Source organism: Pinus tabuliformis, chromosome 2_1, assembly GCF_031772625.1.
Source record: "Pinus tabuliformis cultivar Carrire ecotype Pingquan chromosome 2_1, CPIR1, whole genome shotgun sequence".
Lineage (NCBI taxonomy): Eukaryota > Viridiplantae > Streptophyta > Pinopsida > Pinales > Pinaceae > Pinus > Pinus tabuliformis.
The window spans coordinates 845,072,292-845,092,453 of record NC_142299.1 but is presented as its reverse complement, the minus strand read 5'-3'; the positions used below and the strand labels follow the sequence as shown (position 1 = coordinate 845,092,453).

The 20,162-nt window shown below is 39.5% G+C and overlaps 1 protein-coding gene and 1 pseudogene across 6 annotated transcripts in view; both read left to right on the top strand.

The window, feature by feature from the left end:
- Positions 1-20,162, top strand: part of LOC149203292 (DNA-directed RNA polymerase III subunit 1-like) — a 450,745-nt gene that overhangs the window by 110,881 nt on the left and 319,702 nt on the right. The window lies entirely within an intron of this gene.
- On the top strand, positions 8,324-9,504 carry LOC149203293 (autophagy protein 5 pseudogene; annotated as a pseudogene).

Here is a 20,162-nt window from a genome sequence, read left to right as displayed (position 1 = left end):
AGGTAGGGCATCTCTCAGGAGTGAACAGCCCTAATCGGAATGTTAGAAAAGCAAATATCCTTCAACAAACACAATGACTACATCAAGAGGAAGGGTGGGTTTCACCTCAACGATAATGCCCCTTTGTTGGAGCCACAATTGCGTTTTAACAAAGATTATTCTAGCAAAGCTTTACTAGCAATTTCCGGCCATCAAATTGACCCAAGAAGACAAAAGAAATATGATGAATCTCACATTAAAATGCCCCTTAACTTCTTCCTCCCATTAGATCTCAACTAAGAATGGAGGAGATTTCCCACACTTCCAACCATGCCTTTTGCAAATGAATGTTTCCTATATTTATATGTCCCAAATTAAGCACTAAGGGATAAAATAATAATAAGAAAGAGCTATAAACCCTAGAATTAGGGCACTCCTCTTAGGGTACTTTCTATTGTTTGTTTTTAACGACAAAATAACATGTATCATCTTCTGCTTTGAGATAACTCCTCCAAATATATGTCTATTCACCTTGAACCATTTGAAAGTTCATAAACTGCCTTGAACATGCTTCAACTCTTGTTTTGAGGAGGACATCCCTCTTTAAAGGGTTGACTCGTGATCCAAAAAATAAATTAACTCCTTTCACTTTTGTAGTGAAACACTCTTCTTTAGTGGACCTGTTACTGATCAATTTAGTAGGGTTACCAAGCTCCTTGCAGCCCACTATGATTGGTACACACAGGATGAGGGCCCATTGTCACATTGGCCCAAATCCCCACTCTTTAAGCTCAACTTCCTCAAAAAAGGCTATGGGAGAATTTGCTTTGAATATTTCAAGTAACCAAATGAGGATCAATGCCTTAGATGGGGTCTATGGATGAAGTGGAGGAATTAATTGTTTGCTATTCCACTAGTTTATTGTGTAAAGTCTGTGGAAAATAACTCTAAACCAGCAAGATGTGACACTAAAAAATGAAGATATGTGACATGCAAATAGCCCAAATGAGTGTACTGAAAGTATACTAACCAAATGTATGATTATTTTTGTGATTAAAGCTTTGGTTAAAGGAGTTCATTTGTTAATTTGGTTTCTGTTCTGACTGTAGACTGTAATATCTGTAGAAAAACTGTGAGACAACAGCAATTCCCCTTGAAAATAGCCACCCAAGTAGCGCATTAGCACTCTAGATCAAAGATCTAGGGGTGGGGAGGCTAAGAGATGTAGGATAAATTCTTTTAAATCATTCTCAAGCTTTATACCAGCAACAAAATGCAATTTCTAGCAAACTGACAATGGTCTTGTTGAGGTTATGGGGTTAAACCCCATTGGGTTCACCACTCAGGAAATTTCCTGCAAATGAAATAAACTTACAACCAATGGAAAATAATATTTTAAAACTCTATTAACAAGATATTATCACGTAAATTCAATGTAAAAACTACCTACAAGGTTCTAGTTGAGATACTTATTTGGAAAGGTGCTTGGAACCTTGAAAATTAGTTGGATTTGTTATGCAACAACAACATACCAATGCAGATTTGCTGCAGTTTACTCAATATACCATGGTGAATGTATGGAAATAAAGCTTAGAAATGGATATATTGACCCTTGGCTTTAATCTAACTTTATTCCTAAAAACCTCAAGACACTTTGATTATAAGATTTTGGAGAACAAGCTAGTTAAACAAATCAATCGAAAAAAGAAAATAAAAAAAATGATATTTATTTATAAAATGGTTGTGTTGAAGAATGACTTTCTGTTCACTACAATACTTTACCTCAAGTTGCTGAGTTGTGAATTACAATCTTCCTTGAGTTGATCATGCAATTTGGATGGTTAGGTGGGTTTGGTCTCGAAGAGAGAATATCGTCCCCAACTGTCCAAAACGTCCCACATTTTTCGGATCCAAGTAGGAGTGGTCTCTAGCAAGATGTCTCCAATCTTCAGTTCAGTTGAAGATGATTGCTACTGTTGTATCGGTTGAAGCTATCTCCTCAAAAGATTGGTCCAACTATCGTCCAAGCAATTCACTTGCAACAAAAAGATGAAGTAGTCTAGCGCCTAGTTCACCTTCTCCTCATGTTTATGTTTCCCTTCAATGGATTGTCCCTTGAATTTCTGTGTGATCTTACTTATTATGGAAATATTTTATATTAAGTCCGTTTACAACATAAATTAAGAAAGAAAAATATAGGAAAATTCAACCCACAGAAAGCTTTTACACAAAGGCTTGCAAAATGAGTTCTTTGTTGTGGCCTCATATGATCTCACAAATCACCAACTTCATCTAGATGAGAGGCTAATCTTTATAATTTTTATTTAATGGATAGTTTTACTCTCTCTCTTTCTCTCTCTCCGGGATAATAATTTCTTGTCATCTGTTGAAGAATCAATGGCAATAGTGTATAGTAGGATTCTTCTAGACTTGATAACAATTTGTGAAGTATTTTTACAATTTATCTTAGCTTGGTTTTTCTTCTTATTATTAGTGTATTTGTTCAGTTCATCAAACTGCTACCAAAACATAGGATTCTTCTAGACTTGATAACTATTTGTGAAGTATTTTTACAATTTATCTTAGCTTGGTTTTTCTTCTTATTATTAGTGTATTTGTTCAGTTCATCAAACTGCTACCAAAACATAAGAAACAAGAACACAAAATGTTGGCTCTCTGCTAGGGCCAAAACCTCTCTCTCTTAGAGAGGAAAACCCTTTGTTAAGTTAATCTTATTCAAGCTTCTTATTGATCAATGCCAAACCCTAGACCCTTGACTAGAATGTCCTCCAAGCACAAGTCAAGTCCTTCCTCCTTTCTGCACTTTGTTCCTCGGCACTTAGTCTTCCTTCTTCCGGCACTTCGTCCTCCTTTGTTTGTTGGCTAGTTGGCTAGAGATAGACCTTGCTTATGTGAGCTCTAGATGAGATGCTTCTCTTCTATACTTAGTGATATCCTTCACTTATGGAGACACCTTCCTTCTCTTGACCAAACGAGATTCTTCTTGAGATGTATATGTAGACTGATGTGACTGTACAACAGCCCTAGATTCTCGCACGTGTGGGTGGTTTCCTTGAGTATTAGGCTCTTTTAACCTTCGCTTGAGATAGCCTCTTCTTCGCTATAGTGGGAGGCCTAATAGGCCTAATTTACTAGCCCAAACGATGTGAGATATGGTGCTGATATACTACTACTGTTAGGACCACAGAGAGGCCTCTTTTTCTCGCACGTGTGACTGTGTTTGACCCTTAGAACAGTCTCTTAAACTTCGATATTGTCTTCTCCTTCTTCATTGTACTAGAGGCTCCTTAAACTTCGACTTTTCTTCACTTTTCTTAGACTTTTCTTGCTCGCTGATTTCAGAGGTGAGTACATGATATTATGAGGGAGTGGATAGCCTCTATATATAGGGGACTGTCTCTCCTTTAGGCCGACTTGTTGACTGTAGGCTGTTACGAACATAAAATTGTAAAAAATAAAATAAACATAAATAAATATAAATAAATGAATAATCAAAATGATGATTATTTAATAGTCATTAGTTAACTAAAAATGCATGTCCAAAAGACATGCCCAATCGTGAAAGGACACCTGCCTAGTATATATGCGGGTCCTCATTGTAACATTCATTATCACTTCTACATTTTATATATATAATAAATTATTATTACAAATACCTTTTGTGTATTTTTACATTAAAGTCAACAAGCTACAGGTTTTGTTGCTTCAGTGGTATCAGAGCCATGGCACAAAATATGTTGAAATTTCTAAGTCTGACACGTTAGAAATTCCTATTGTATCATCTGGTTTATTTCACCTACTTGTTTATTCCTTAACAAGTTATTTAACCATATAAATACTGAAAATAAACACAAATGCAGTCTCAACTCATATGCAGATCATCAACTGAAATAATAGACAAACACACAAGGGACACCGTTATTTTTGGACAATCGTCCCCGAAAAAACCCAATGTGGGAAAACTTGTGCAGCAGTTATGAGGGTTTTATTATAAGCAACTTTCTTGAGTACAACTAGGGTGCCAAACTGGCTCACCCAATAGAGATTTCTACACAGTAGTAATACCTCTTCCAGGAAGCAGATATTCAGCTTCTCAGCACTAGTCTGCCCCATGAAAATCCTTCCAACGATTCTCCAAGGCTCTGTGTCAACCTTGCTAGCCTCTGTGTAGCTCTAGAACCCCCTGTGTCAACCCTCTACCTCTCTGCGTCAGCGCTTTGGCCTTCTACGTCACCCACGTAGGCCCCTCAGCCTCTGCGCAGTCTCTGGCTGGCTCTGTGTAGCCTCCTCAATCACTGCCCTGGCCCTCTGGTACTATCTCTGCCTCTTTCCTATGTACTCACTGCCTTTCATTGCAACTCAGATCACTTGTTCGATTTTTCTCAGTAAACCCCACTCCAGAAAATCGAACTGACTGATCAATCTTGGTGTATCTCCAACTGACCCTCAAGCCTCCTCTTATACTTTTCCTGTTGAGTCTTCAATGACCGAGATTAAGTCTCTAATCAACGACAAAGATTAGATTTGGCTTGATCCATGTCATTTAGAACATTCTCACCCAGTTTTATATTAATACCTATTAATATTTTAATTTCCCTAAGTTTAGACTTAGGAACTGCATTAAAAATATTAATTATTTTAATATCTCTCTAACCGGGTGGAATTTCCCCAAACCATTTTTGGGTCTTAGAGATCTCAAGTGCTTTAGCCTCTCCACCAATTTTCATGGCTATAACATATCCGATGCTACCTCAAATCAACACTCCCTCTTATCGAGGAATGTCCTCTAGTAATGCTCCACCACTGAACATTACACTGAGCATCCAGCACCGGTACCTGTGCTGATGCTTGGCCTGCTGCCCAACATCCACTGCACTGCTGTCTCTTGTACTGCTGCCCATGGCTCTGTCATTGCCACTGCTACATCTGTACTGCAGCTCCCTCTCAACACGCTGCATCTGTACTGCAGCTCCCTCTCAACACGCTGCCCATAACAATGCCACTACTAACTGATGCACTGTAACTCAGTTACCGAGAAGTAAGTAACTGATCTACCCAACTACTGACATCCTTGTCAGTCTAGAAGCCTCTTGATGCTGAAGCTACCTCTGCTGCTATCCTGTGCTCCCTCTGCTGCCTCTTCATTGTTGCAAGCACCTCTGTGCCTCTCGCACTGCTGCAACCATCTCTGTGCCTCTCTGCACTGCTGCAACCACCTCTGTGCCTCTCGCATTGCTGCAACCCCCATTGTGCTGCTATAGACCTCTGCACTCTAGCACTACCTTGTTGCTCCATCCGTATCTTGCTTCTATCGACATCTGTCATCCTGCTATTGTCATTCAGGGCTCTCGTAGCTGGATATGATCCAAGAGTTTGGGTACCTCAAGGATCTTGCCCCTCATATTCTGTAGTCCTCCTGACTACAGCTCGATGTCACTTGACCTCTTCTCTAGAGTTGCATGAGCACTCATGGCACAGTGGTCATCATTCTCGACTTCTTTCTCCGCCTTAGCCGAAGTTGCCTTGGAGTTAGAAGCCTCTCCCTTATTCTTCTTCCTGGGACATTGGGTTGCATAATGACCTAGCTCCCCAAAATGGAAGCACTTCACCTTGGAGATGTCCTTCTTCCTCTTCCCCTGCTGTCCCGCAGATGCTAGAGCCGCATCCTCCTCCTCCTCTTTCTTGATTCGACCTCCTTTGCTGCTACTTCCCGCTTTGGTCAACCATCTGATCTCTTCTTGGCGAAAAGCTGCTCACATCTCTTCCCATCCTGGAAGATCAACTCTGCCCAAACTGTTTTGGACAAATGTCTCGCAATCTTCGAAGACTGCATTCAGGGCGTTCCTCACCATGAACTCCTGATCCGATGTGGCCCCTAAGGAAGTTGGTCTCGAATTTCTTGCAACCTACTGAGGTATAGATCTATCTGCTTCCCCTTTTGCATCTGATACGACCGCAACTGATTCTCCAACAACATCTTCCTCTGCACGGAAGTGCCCTGATACAATGTCGTCAAGGTATCCCACATCTCCTTTGCCGTGTTCTTCTTGGAAATATGCGGTACTACATGATCCTTGACCCCATCAAGGATTATGCACTTTGCCTTCGCCATTGCATCCTCATACCTTTCATTATCAGCTGGGTCGACTGGGATAGCCACGATTCTCAAGGCGAAGCCCTTGATGCGATGTCTATCTAGAACATACAGGATCCTGGCCTTCCAGATGACAAAGTTGGAGGCCCTATCCAACCTGTCCTGATCCCTCAGTCCGTTCATTGCCATCTCCGCTCCTTTTTTGGACTCCCTCTGAGTCTCGACTTCCCTCTTGGAAGTTCTCTCCTAGACTCCCTTTGAGTCTCAATTTCCTTGCTGGAAATCTTCCCATCAACTGTCAATCCGCTCCTCTCTGATCCTCTTTGCAACTGCAACTCGGATCTGGATTTCTTGGCTAGAAATCCATCAAGGCAACGACTCCCTCTACCTTGGTTCTGTCCCATTAGGTACTGTTCTACTTCGACAACAACAACACCCCACCAGCTTCCTAATCCAGAATCTGTCCACAGCTCCCTATGCCCTAGCAACTGAAGGAACTGAGCCTTCTAGCTCTGTGCAATCCGGCAAAGACTTAATCACTCCTCTGGCCAACTGCGTCAAGCCTACTTGATTGAGTAGGATGACATGGCTCTTCGTGAGCCTCTTCTGCCTCTGCGCTGGCCCTTTCTCTGGCTCGAAATGATGACGTAGACCCTCTGTGTCACTCCCTCTCTATTGCTTTCTGCTTAGGAGCAACTTTGTCTCTCAGGACAACTGCTACTATTGCAAATATTTCTGATTATGCTGGCGCCTTTAGTCCTCCTGTGATCTGCAATGCTTTGATACCATGTTGAAATTTCTAAGTTTGACACGTAAGAAATTCCTATTGCATTATCTGGTTTATTTCACCTACTTGTTTATTTATTAACAAGTTATTTAGCCATATAAATACTGAAAATAAATACATATGCAGTCTCAACTCATATGCAGATCATCAACTGAAATAATAGACAAACACACAAGGGACACTGTTATTTTGGACAATCGTCCCCAGAAAAACCCAATTGGGAAAACCAGTGCAACAGTTATGAGGGTTTTATTATTAAGCAGCTTTCTTGAGTACCACTAGGGTGCCAAATTGGCTCACCCAACAAAGATTTCTACACGACAGTAATACCTCTTCTCGGAAGCAGATATTCAACTTCTCAACACTAGTTTGCCCCACGAAAATCCTTTCGACGCTTCTCCAAGGCTCCGCGTCAGCCCCGCTAGCCTCTGCGTAGCTCTGGAACCCCCAACGTCAGCCCTATGCCTCTCTGCGTTAGTTCCCCGGCCTTCTGCGTCACCCATGCAGGCCCCTCAGCCTTTGCGTAGTCTCTGGTTGCCTCTGCGTGGCTCCTACTGGCTTTGCATAGCCTCCTCAATCACTGCGTTGGCCCTCTGGCACTATTTCTGCCTCTCTGCTATGTACTCACTGCCCCTCGCTGCAACTCAGATCACTTGTTCGTATTTTCTCAGCAAGCCCCGCTCCAGAAAATCGAACTGACTGATCATCTTGGTGTATCTCCAACTGACCCTCAAGCCTCCTCTTATACTTTTCTTGTTGAGTTTTCAACGGCCGAGATTAAGTCTCTAATCAACGGCTAAGATTAGATTTGGCTTGATCCATGTCATTTAGAATATTCTCACCCAGTTTTATATTAATACCCATTAATATTTTAATTTTCCTACTCTATTAAAAATATTAATTATTTTAATATCTCTCTAACTGGGTGGAATTTCACCAAACCATTTCTGGATCTTATGGAGATCTCATGTGCTTTAGCCTCTCCTCAAATTTTCATGGCTAGAGCACATTTGATGCTACTAAAAATCAACAAAATATAATCATGCGAATCTTTGAATGTTGCTCGCCACACAATATGCCATTACATTCACGTCTTGAATTCATGGAGCAGTTTAGTAAAATTCAAGAAGCATTTCAACGTTTAGAAAAATCATATGCAAAAGTTAAAGCATGTTGAAAGGAAATCGATAATAAGGAAGATGGCAACAACAATGAAGAAATGAAACAAGGTGAAGCAGGAAAAGAAGATTGTGATGAGAATGATGATAATGAAAATGAAGATGTTGCATAAAATGATCAAGATAATGATTCTGATAAAGTTGATATAGATCAAGATGAGGATTATCTTGAGAAACAAGGAGATGTACAATATCATAACAATAAAGATGCTGGCAATGAAAAACTACCATTTGTGGCTCTTGAGAAAATGCAGGCTCCTGAAGATGTGGATGGTGGGTAAAGGCAATTCAATTATTACTGCAACCAATGTGATTGATGGTGTAAATGACATTCAGAGTCGTCCACATTTAGATATTGATTTTAATGTGCCTGATGAAGGAGTAGTGGAAGATGGTTTGATGACTTGTTTCTCCTCTCAAATTTCTGCACATGTGACAAGTTCAGAGCTTGCTACTGTAAGTGATCATAATTTTGTGCTTTCATCAAGGGAATCGTCTACTTGCAAGTATGTGTGGATGGGCAACATTCCATTGCAAGTTCATTTGCACGATTCCGAAGTTACAACAGTTCCTACCCCCCCACCTCTTCTGGTCTTGGCTCCTCGTAATGGATACCTTCCTCTTCTTATTCCTGTCATAAAACCTCATTTTCAAAGTTCCTTGCTTCCTGGAACAAATATACAGTATGGTTTGACTACAAAGGCTTACCTTTGAAATGGTACATTCCAACTGGAGTCTTGTTTGATCTTCTTTGTGCAGAGCCGGAAAGGCCATGGAATATAGTAGTTCACTTTAGAGGGTATCCAACAGATATATTAAGCCCATGTGAGGGTGAAGACAACGTGAAATGGAGTTTTATTAATTCCCTAAAAGAGGCATCCTTCATAATGAACGGAAGCACAAGGAATGTAATGAACATGTCAAAACCAGATCAAATAGAGCTATGGCGATGTGTTGCAAAAGGTGACATGGATGGGTATAATTGAATTTTTGCACGACTTAGGCTAGGACCTGTTGTTGAGGATGGTGCTTCTGGAACAAATCTTGGTAAAGGATTATCAAATCGGCAGAACCATGGTGAAAGTGACAGTCTTGAAACAAGTAGAACTGGAAAGATCCCACTTTGGTTGTATTTACGTCATCTAAAAGAAGTTCAAGATGATCTTCTTGATGCATTGCCAGTGGAATGTTGGGATGAGATAAATTATATCAACAAGGCTGTATAAATTCCAAAAGGCTATACCTTTGACACCGTGTTTGTTCAGTTTTCTTATGATTACCATCCTCTAATTGTGTTAAGCCTTCCAATTCCTTGCAGCTGCCACTGGGAAAGGTTTTATCGGGCAAGACATTACCTTCCAAAACACAGCGGGCCCACAGAATGGTCAGGCAATAACCCTTCTAGTGGTAGGAGACTATTCCACTGTGTATCGATGCAACATTAGAGGCTACCAAGATACACTCTTCGTCATTTCTCAACGCCAGTTTTACATAGACTGCAGCATTTATGACATTGTGGACTTCATTTTTTGCAACGTCGCTGTAGTCTTCCAAAGTTGCAAAATAATAAGCGCGCAAACACATGCCGAGTGGACAAGATAATTACATCAACGCCCTTGAATTTCCACCAATATCATCCACCAAACACGTCAACGATGTTCTGTTGCATCCACGGTGTTTTGAAGATAATTATCCATGATGTCTGTTGCGTCCATGGTGTCCCCATTGACCATTTCGGCTGCGTAAATCATAACCAGCTAGGTATTTTGAAGAAACACATCTTTTTAGTTGGATCAAATTCGTTCGATGGTGAATCAATTAAGAAACCTTATAAATACAATAAGTTAATTTAATTAATTTATAATTAATATAAGTCAATTGATTTAATTTATAAAATCAATTTAATTAATTTATAATTCATATAAATTAATTTAATTAATTTATAATTAATATAAATTAATTTAATTAAAAAAATTAATCCAAGGGAATATTATTGATGAGCTACATGACGAGACAATCGCCAAGATTATATATTGAGATCACAGATACTAAGTGAAGAAAATCGAAAACATAAATAAATATAAATAAATGAAGAATCAAAATGATGATTATTTAATAGTCATTAGTTAACTAAAAAGGCATGTCCAAAAGACACGCCCAATCGTGAAAGTGATCCAGGTGGATGTTGGTGGCCACCCACCTATCCCATTTGGACCCCACCACTGTCTCTTTCAGTTTTGTTTTTTTTGTTTTTGTTTTTGTTTTGTTGTTTTTGTTTTTGTTTTTGTTTTTTTTGTTTGTTTCTTTTGTTTGTTTTTTTGTTTTTTTTGTTTGTTTTTTTGTTTTTTGTTTGTTTTTTTTTTTTTGGTTTTTTTGTTTTTTGTTTTGTTTTGTTTTTTGTTTTGTTTTGTTTTGTGTTTTGTTTTGTTTTGTTTTGTTTTTTGTATTTTGTATTTTGTTTTTGTTTTTTTGTTTTTTGTTTTTTTGTTTTGTTTTTTGTTTTTTGTTTTTTGTTTTTTGTTTTTTTGTTTTTTGTTTTTTGTTTTTTGTTTTTTGTTTTTTTTCCCTAAATTGTAGCACAATTTACTATTTTTAGCAGTTTTTCGGGTCCTGAACTTCCGGAGCTGTTTTGAGGCCCTAAACGATGGTTTTTTGGGAAATCTAGGGACAACATGAGTCCCCAAACTGGTAGTGCTCGGATAGATCTGTCTAACGAGCTATTGTACGCGTCAAACACAGATCATATGCCAAAGTTAGGACCCCGAGAAATTGATTTATCAATTTACCCAAACGGGGCCCACAATTTGGCGTTTCATCTTTTAGGGTTAGGTTTTGGGATATGAAGGGTTTTCCATTGTTTCTCAACAATAAATAGGCCTTCGAGCCTCATTGTATCACAGTTCAGAGGCATGTAGCCGCCACATCTCTTCTCAGGGATAAGCTACCATCGCCCTAGCTGGTTTATTTCTTTTTTTGTTTGTAAGCATATTTCAGTATTTTACAGTAATGAAATGAAGTATTATTTCCAATGCATCTCTGTATTTATGGTTATCTCTGTAATATATTGCGCTCCCATTTAAATCCGGATCAGAAATGACACCTACTTAGTATATATGCTATTATGCGGGTCTTCATTGTAACATTCATCATCACTAGTACATTTTATATATATATAATAAATTATTTTTACAAATACCTCTTGTGTATTTTTACATTAAAGTCAACAAGCTACAAGTTTTGTTGCTTCATTGGCCTACTTGAAGTTTCTTCATCATTTTTGCTCCTTGAAGGATGTCGTTGCATGGAGAGGACTTGACTTTGCTTGGAGATATTTCCTTTGACTCTTATACAAGTTTATACATAGTGTAATATGCTCTTAAGGGTCTTCAATGAATACATTGACCTTTTGACTCCCTAGAAGCACTTAAATATGTGCTTGACCTACTTCAATGAGCAAGAAACTCATTGATAAATATAACAAAAATAATATTCCTTTTCTTGAATAAATACAAATATCAAAAGTACATTTATGAAGACCTAACCTAGTTACACTTGCTTCAACATCATCCACATGTTGGAGACTAAGTAAGGCTTTTGGTAAAATTATTTTTATTTCATTGAGTTTGCCCATATAAAGATTTGACTTGGCTTGGAATTCCTTGGGACTCCAATGTTTCCTTTGCAACATCCTTGGAAGACCAAGAAATGATGAATAGTGACCTTTGGAAGCTCAATGTTCAAACCCAATGGCTAGTTAAAGGCTCACTTTGGTCCATGCATCTTGACTTTGGTCCTCTTGGAATTTGATTTGGTCCTTAGATGCTCAATGTTCCATTCTAATGGCTACTTTTGTGTTCGCAACCCAACAAATGGTCCCTTTAACCCCCATTATTTACCTTTTGGCCTTGCAATGTCTAGATTTGACCTCCAATGACTGCATTTGCATTTTGACTTATGTGGCTAGTTGCAAGTCGACTTGCCTCCCGTGCATGGGATCTCCAATGCCTTATTGAATTTTAAATGGTATTCATTTGATTTGTTGGCACTTGCCTTAATTTCACCTGTAGTAAGCCTCATTGGCTAAAGTAGCCCCTTGCATTTCCATGTCATCACTATCTATGCCACGTTATCACACCCATTTGTTGGATCTTTAATGTCCTTAGGAATCTAGGAAAACTGGAACATGTGTCTTGTTCCTCTCTTTTTGTAGACCAATTTTGAGATAATGCATGTAGATATTGACAAGTTTTTCCCTTGTTTCACCACTTGGAAACCACCTATACCGTTTGACCAACTTTGACCACCCGTGACTGCATCATGCGTTCACTGTTTGGAGAAATTTCAATGTGGCATGCCATCTCCTTATCATTTTGAGCATTTTGGGACCAAGTTGACTTTTTGCCTTTTGGGACCATTTGCATCGGGAAACATGAACTACCTCGGGAAATGTGAAAGTGCTGATTTTGTGAGATTTCCATGTTGAGAATTGTCTAAGGAATATTGTACCAAGGCCACACACTGACTCAATGGCACAAATAACCATGTGGTAAGACATAGTTACACCTTCATGCAAGCTGGATTGGCCATACATTGGTGATTGCCCCTACATAACCGAGATCGCTTTAAACCATGAGTCCCCTTAGGATCCATCCACATTCTACCAATCCTATGTAGGAAAAGGGGACCAAAGACTTAGCCCAAATGAATAGGTTATGGCTGACAATCACAAAGCCTAGGGCACATAAATACAAAAATTCACATGTTTTTCACATTGCTTTTTGTTTTGTGGCCTTGGGCTTACAACGGTAATGATTTAAAGTGAAAAATGTCTGTACCTTTGCTCCAACTATGGGACACACACTGCACTTGGGAGGATGTGAGAACCCCAAAATCTTCCACCTGTCACCTAAAACAATGCCACAAAATTGGCATAAAATACTGGGAGAGAGTTGGATCAAAGTCTTATCCCTTCCTAGCATGGCAATAAATCAAAGTAAACCATAATTGACAAGAAAAAAATTGCATAACTAATGTAATGGCAATAAAATAAAGTAAAATATGCAACTAATCTAGCAAGCATATAAATAACATAACTCACACAAGTGAAGTTTGAACTATGCTAGAAAGGAAATTACATTCAATGAAAACAAAACTTCTAAGCTAATCTACTACTCATGCTAAAGAGCTTATTCATCCTATAGCCTACTCCAATCAAAAGAACTGAAATATGTTAGGTAAAATCGTATAACCAATGTAATCTTTAATTAATTCATCATGACCGTGAATTTTACCTTTGTGCTTGGTTGGTAAGCAAAATAGTGAAACATTAAACTTGATATAAGTATACTTTGGAACTTCATGTCTCGGACCATGTTTTTTGGCAAATCTTCAGCATGTTCGTAAAAGAGTCAATATTCCTCTGTGATGTTGTTGGCTTCTTCAATCCATAGATCAATGGGGCTTCTTTTCCATTGCAATGGTAAGGCCACTCATCATGGTTCTTTGTTGTGTTGGCAAGCAAGGGAGTTTTTGATGGTGGCTCCTAATGGAACCTATACAAAGGCTGTTGTTTTCCTTGACTGCCCCTAGTCTCATGCAAACGAAAATGATGAGAAAATTCATGAAAACCAAAAATATATTGGAAACCACAACTTACATTTGGCTTTTGGTAAGGGTAGCTGGGAGCTCATGAATTGTTTGAAGCTGAACGTGATGTGGCCTACCCACTATTGCAAGGTTCATGTCTGTTAAGAAATATTTTTTTTTTCTCGGTAAAAAACTAATCTATTAAAATATGTATAGAGGTTGAAGATACATCATGGCGAAACCAGTGTGAGACAGACTCTGGGCATCACACCCAAGAGCCGATAATGCACCAGACACAAAAGCAAGTTCTCGCCCACGCAGGGGCACCAGACTAAGACCGAGACTGACCATCGCTGCAGGCCCGCGCAGGGGCAACATACTAAAAACCAAGGCTGAACGTAGATGCAGGCCCGCGCAGGGGCAACATACTAAAAACCAAGGCTGAACGTAGATGCAGGCCCGCGCAGGGGCATCAGATAAAAAGGAGACTGACCACCATAGACTGTTCTTGCCCAATACATTAGCAAAAATTACAAAACAGAGATGACAAAACAGAAAACGCCAAAGACTATAACTGAACCAAAGACAAATTGCCGGTAAGACTAGTAGACCAGGTGAAAAGCCAATAGAACCTTGAGCGCGGGCGCCCTCATTCGTCCAATTGCTCTTCCACAATTCGGCACCACCCATAGGTTTCTCCTTCATCTTCAGTTGGAAAAGTCGCTGCCTCTTCCCCAGTTTCCGCCTTTTGAACATTCTGAGTGTGCTTAGCTTTTTCCGGGTCTGTAGCCGGTACCTCTGCTTCCGGCTCCATAACAGCTTCCGGAGCCTGCACTTCTTGCCCTGGGTCGACTTGCATCGGTTGCCCTTGTTCAACCATGGGGTCGTCATCGTCCTGAGCATTCTCAATAAACAGTATAGAAACATGCGCGCTGATCCTTGGGTTATTTGTTGAGCTGGTAAAATTGAAGATGGTGGAGCCAAAGGCTGGCAATGTGGCCGAGCCTGATGCCCCTGCATCCATGAATTGACTGGAATGTAGGGGGATGGCTCCAGTAGAGCTAGCCAGATTGCAGTGGCAGCAATGGCCAACTCTGTCCCCTTCATGCCTGCGTGAGACCCCTCCTCTGGAAGAGCCTCGACGGCTGAGCATACGCTGTCGAGGTCTCACCATTGAGGGATGAGAATTCCAGCAAGCCGCGAAATGAACCAGACTTTCTGCTACCAGAGTCGATTGCGTGATGAACCCGTCCGTCTGCGAAGGGATCACAACCAAGACAGAGAGGCCAGTCGTCTGCATAACTACCAACATTCCCTGCTCACACCCTATTTTATTCCCAACCTCCTCACCTACCCTGCTCAGGATCACATCCGCCATTACTGCTGCCATCCGTTGGGTCGAATACGCTCTTCGGGCATTAACTATCCCATGCCCTCGCCGCCTTAAACCTCCCTCGTCCTTTCCTTCCGTTCGCTGTGGGTGCCACGTGATGGCCGAGGGGCGGCATGTGTCCAGCCTCCCACTCCTGTCCCGTCTCACATATCACCCGCATCCGGGGGATGTCCGTTAAGAAATATAACAAGTATTGGTCTTCATAATTGTATTTGAGTCATGATGTAATGTATTTGTCAAAAGAAAGAAACATAAATATTTATAAAAGAAAATTTATTTATGAACATGGGTTTCATGCTTTGTTTATTTTGTTTCTATGTCAAAGCACCCATTGTGTGGTTCTAGGGTTTGTATCTTGAGCCTTAGTCCTTGTCATCATGTAATAGACCTTTCTTGGGCTTTGTATATCAAGAAAGAAATTACCAATTGAGTCAAATATGTAATTTGTACCTCCTCCACCAAGTCAGCCCCAAGAGAAGACAAGTCGGCCTCATGAAGGGATTCGATCACCTTGAAGAGACTATAAATAGAAGTGCTACTCGACCGATTTGATGATCCATCCAAAAAAGTTTCGATCTACAGTTGCAAGAAGGAGAAAAGAAGTGTGAAATATATTGGAGAAGAGAAACAAGGTGAGGAAGAAAGAGACACTTGTCAAGCAAGAGGAAGTCGAAAATTCTCTCTTTTCTATCACACGTGCGAGTTTTTGGGTTACAGGAAGGGGCCAAAGTTGTAGGACTGCAGTAAGGCCGAAAATTTTGGTTGATGTAGTATTGATGCAGTAGTGAAGACGCTGATTGGACGAATTATCTTGAGAGGTTGACTTGGTGGATTGGAGAAGGTCTTTGTTTTGGTCAAAAGGTCTTGGTTGTCTCATTTGATTTGGTTCTAAAAGAAGAGAAGATAATTTTTGGGTTTTCCCCTAGAAGAGGGGCTTTTCCTTGGCTGAGATCCTACATCTTGTGTCCTTGATCTTCATGTTTATGTTTTGGTAGTTGCTTGATGATAAGAAGACAAAGAAATTTAAAGAAGACCTTAAGAAGATAACTATATATCACAAGTAATTATCAAGATAAGAAAATCTTTCCGCCTTTATGATTTTCCAACAATGTCCTTCTTGTTAAATGGATCTTTGTATATTTGGGAATTACCTATCAAGGACATCCACTGTTGAAAAATCTCGTTGATATCTTGAATGTAGAGGTCCCCTTTTTGCACCTTTACATATGCGTGCTTTTGTATGAGTTGATATTGCTGCGCATACTCCATGGAAAAACTAGGTTGCTCGTGTGGTCAAAATTTTGGAATTTGACATCCCTCGATATCTGTGTCATTTATAGGATTAGTAGTGAAGAAAGAACATCTCAAATCCCATTTACATTTGTCAACTTCGAGGAATGGTTTGATACTTTCCATTTCTTTGTGATCACCATCCTCTTCAAGAGCATGCTTGATTACTGAATCCTCTTCCAAATCAGTGGGAGATGTATCATGGAGATCAATTGCTTGGAAATGAGTTGTTGAATTTGTAAATATGTTCGGTCTTCATAATGTATATTGGGTCACTTGATGTACTTGTATTTATTATTGTAAAGCATAATTTAAATGCTAGAGTCAAAAGAAAAAATTATTTTGAGTCAAAGTCCCTTTGCGACTTTTATAAGAAGAAAATTTGAATTTTTGAATTGTAATTTTTGGCTCCAAAAGTTGTCAGGTCGGCCATCATCCAAGTCAAGTCGGCCCAGGCAAAAGACATGCCCCTTTGGCTAAGGCCGATCACTATATAAAGGCAACTTGACCTCATTCTTCTACCACCAATTCACACTCTCTCAAGAAAAGTTTTGGTTATCCTAGCAAAGATCAAGAAGAACAAGAAGGACAAATTAACTTTCTTTCTCTCTCTCTCTCTCTCAAGCCGAGTTTTTGATGTTGACATAGAAGGGTGAATTTTTGGGGTAGATCAATAGAGCGAATTGCTAGATCAGATTGGGAGGCTTGACTTGGAGGGGAAGACAAGGTTTGACCGTACATCTAGGTGTGGCTTATTGAACAGAAGAATTTCTCTATTGAAAATGTTGATGGGTTTTTCCCCTTGACGCGTTTTCCCAGGGTAAATCGTGTCTCTTCTTTGTGCATTGTGATCTTTACTGTTCTACTTAAGGTTAATTGGGAGTGGGAGTGACATTTTTAGAAGCTCCTGGTTTGGGAGAGATTTTTTATATAATATATATATATATATATATATATATATATATATACATTTTTTTTTTAATATTTGGTGCATATATGTCAACAAAAGCATGTAGAATGATGAACTAGATATAAAAAGCATAAAAAACATTGATTGAACCAGATAACAACAATCATCTAGAAGTTATAATCTTCATCAACCATGTCCACAAGTTAGTAACATACAACATATTGAGTCTCATGATTTATCAATCTTAAAGTTTCAAGCTTTCAAAATTCAATATACAACATTTATCATAATTGATAACCAAAGTTGTACTTGTAAGCTAAGTGTAACCATTACAACAAATAATATCTAACATGACATGAAATGAAATGAAATGAAACAACTTTCAACTTTCACAAAGCATCATATTCATAATTCATTACCAATGAGTTGTAATTGCCAACTTCAAACTTCAAACTTAAATTGTCATGTATTGTTTACAAGAAATATCATAATAAATATGAAAGAGTTAACAATTATTAAAACTACTAGAAACTAGAAAAGACAAGTAAATCTATTATCTACAATTTCCTCTTGCCACCACAAGAAATGTCTAATTTCTGAGCAGGTCGTGGTGGTCTTATACAAGTCTCCTCTTGCACATTCGCACAACTAGAACCAGAAGGCACATGCCCTCCACGTGAGGATGTACATGGAGGCAGCGACAACAAAGGAACAATACTTGGAACTCGAGCACTAGCACTGCTACTGGATGGTGGGGGTGGCATGGTTGTTGTTGCTTCATCTTCATCTCTCATAAGTTCTGCTTCCAATTCTTCAAGATGTATAGTGCCATCCTCCAAATTATCGTCCTCTGGGTGGTCATCCCAAATTTTTATATGTTGGATCCTCATAAGCCCGATCACAATAATGACTCAACAACCTCAAGTTGTAGTGCACATAAACCAAGCTTTCTGCCCGGTTTTCATTGAGTCTGTTTCTTCTCACATTATGTATGAAGCTGTAGGTGCTCCAACACCTCTCTGCAGAAGAAGTACTTACAACCTATGAGAGAACTTTTTTTTCCAATTTTGGCAAAAGTCCCATGCTGTCTTATGCCTCCCACCATGTGAGAGCATCAAATCTGTCTCTATCTTCCATTGCATGCAAAGAACCAAACAAACTAGTGCAATTGAAGTATCTGCCTAATTCAAGACGCAAATTAGCACACTCCTCCTTGTCAGGGACCAACTTGTCTAATGCTTGCATATATCTTGTAGATACCTCTGGATCTATATCGGGTTTGACCCTAACCCCACCCCCAGGTGCAGGTTGGCCCAACCAAGATGAAGAGTAGTATTCTGGCATAAGGATATATGCCAAGGCATGTAGTGTAACATTAAGTTTATTCCACTGTGTACACACAATTGCGAATTAGTGTATACAAGTTGGGATCATCTTTCTGAACAATATCTTTTATTTGTCCCAACATGGTATCCATCTGCTCATACACCTCCCCAATCACTGGTTTATTTGTATCTACAAAACAAACCATGTTATAAATGGGCTTGGTGAATTCCAATACTTGCCTCACATGTGCCCAAAATAGACCATCAAGAGCGGTCTCCTCCACCTGTTCAAAACCTTGCTAGTCAGCTGCCTTCGTAACCCTTTCCTTTAATCCCTGCCAGTGTGGACTTGATACCATGCTAGCCAATGACTCTCTTACCTTCAAAAGGTGCCTAAAGGTGAGGTAATAACTAGAAAATCTAGTCTTTTCAATCTTCAACAACTCTAATCTTGAGTGATTGCAGAAAATCCCATGGGTATTGCTATGATTTGTAATAATTTTTTATCATTTGTTTGCCTCTCTTATACAAATCACCAATACGTTTGTATTGTTGGTTTTTGTTCTTAATAATATCACGCATCAAAAGGTTCATTGTCTGAACCAAACACCCAAACCAAAATATGTTGGGGTATTTATCCTCAATAATTGCTCCCGATGCCTTACAAATAGCAACATTATCAGTGATGACTTGGATGACATTGTATGACCCAATACGTTCAATTGTTTCAAGTAATGGTTCTGCAATGTTGATGCCGGTCTTGAACTTCTCTGAGTAATCATGGCACCACTAACAGTCATAGCAAAGACACTTATCAATGGCTTGCCTTTTACATTTGTCCATCTATTAGATACAATGGACACCCCATGCTCAGTTCAAGAATTTGTCATTCTACTCAAATAATTTGATATATTTGCTTTTTCATGATCAAGTCCAACGGTTCTAGCCTTGTCATACCCAGGGCTCTTGTATCCTTTAGGGGCATCGTTTATGGCAGAAACCATTTCATGCCAATAAGGTGAGCGAAGAACATTGAATGGTATCCCACATGCACAGAGAAACTAGTAAATTTTTGAATCCACATCATTCCTACACCCTTCATCAAGGAAATATGATATGGTTCTATACCTTAAAGAGATGTTTGGTCCTGTGCCTCCATATCCACTGCCATGGGAGGATGTTGAAGGAGTTCTTTGTGCATGTTGATGTGATTGTGAGCTATGTTCAAAGAAACCCTTTGACTTTTTAGATTTGTATTGGGCTTCCTCCTCCTCCCTTATGTACTTGGCTCTATTTTTTGTTGACACACTTGCACAACTTTTGATTCCTATTGGTTTATCTTCATCCCATGGCCTTTTCCCATAGAGGTGCCTTCTGGCACGGGTGTATGAACCTGTGTAAGTTTTGTTGCAATGGGGGCATTCAAATTTAGTGGTTCCACCCCCTTTCCCTCCTTCAAGCCTAGAAACATATTTCCACAATGGGGTTTGGTCTTGTTTAGTTTTTTGGGCTGAATCATGTTCACTCTCTTCCTCCTCACCAAGGTACTCCTCTCTGGGGTTTTCATCAAATCCACTATAACCCACTTCTTCATCCTCT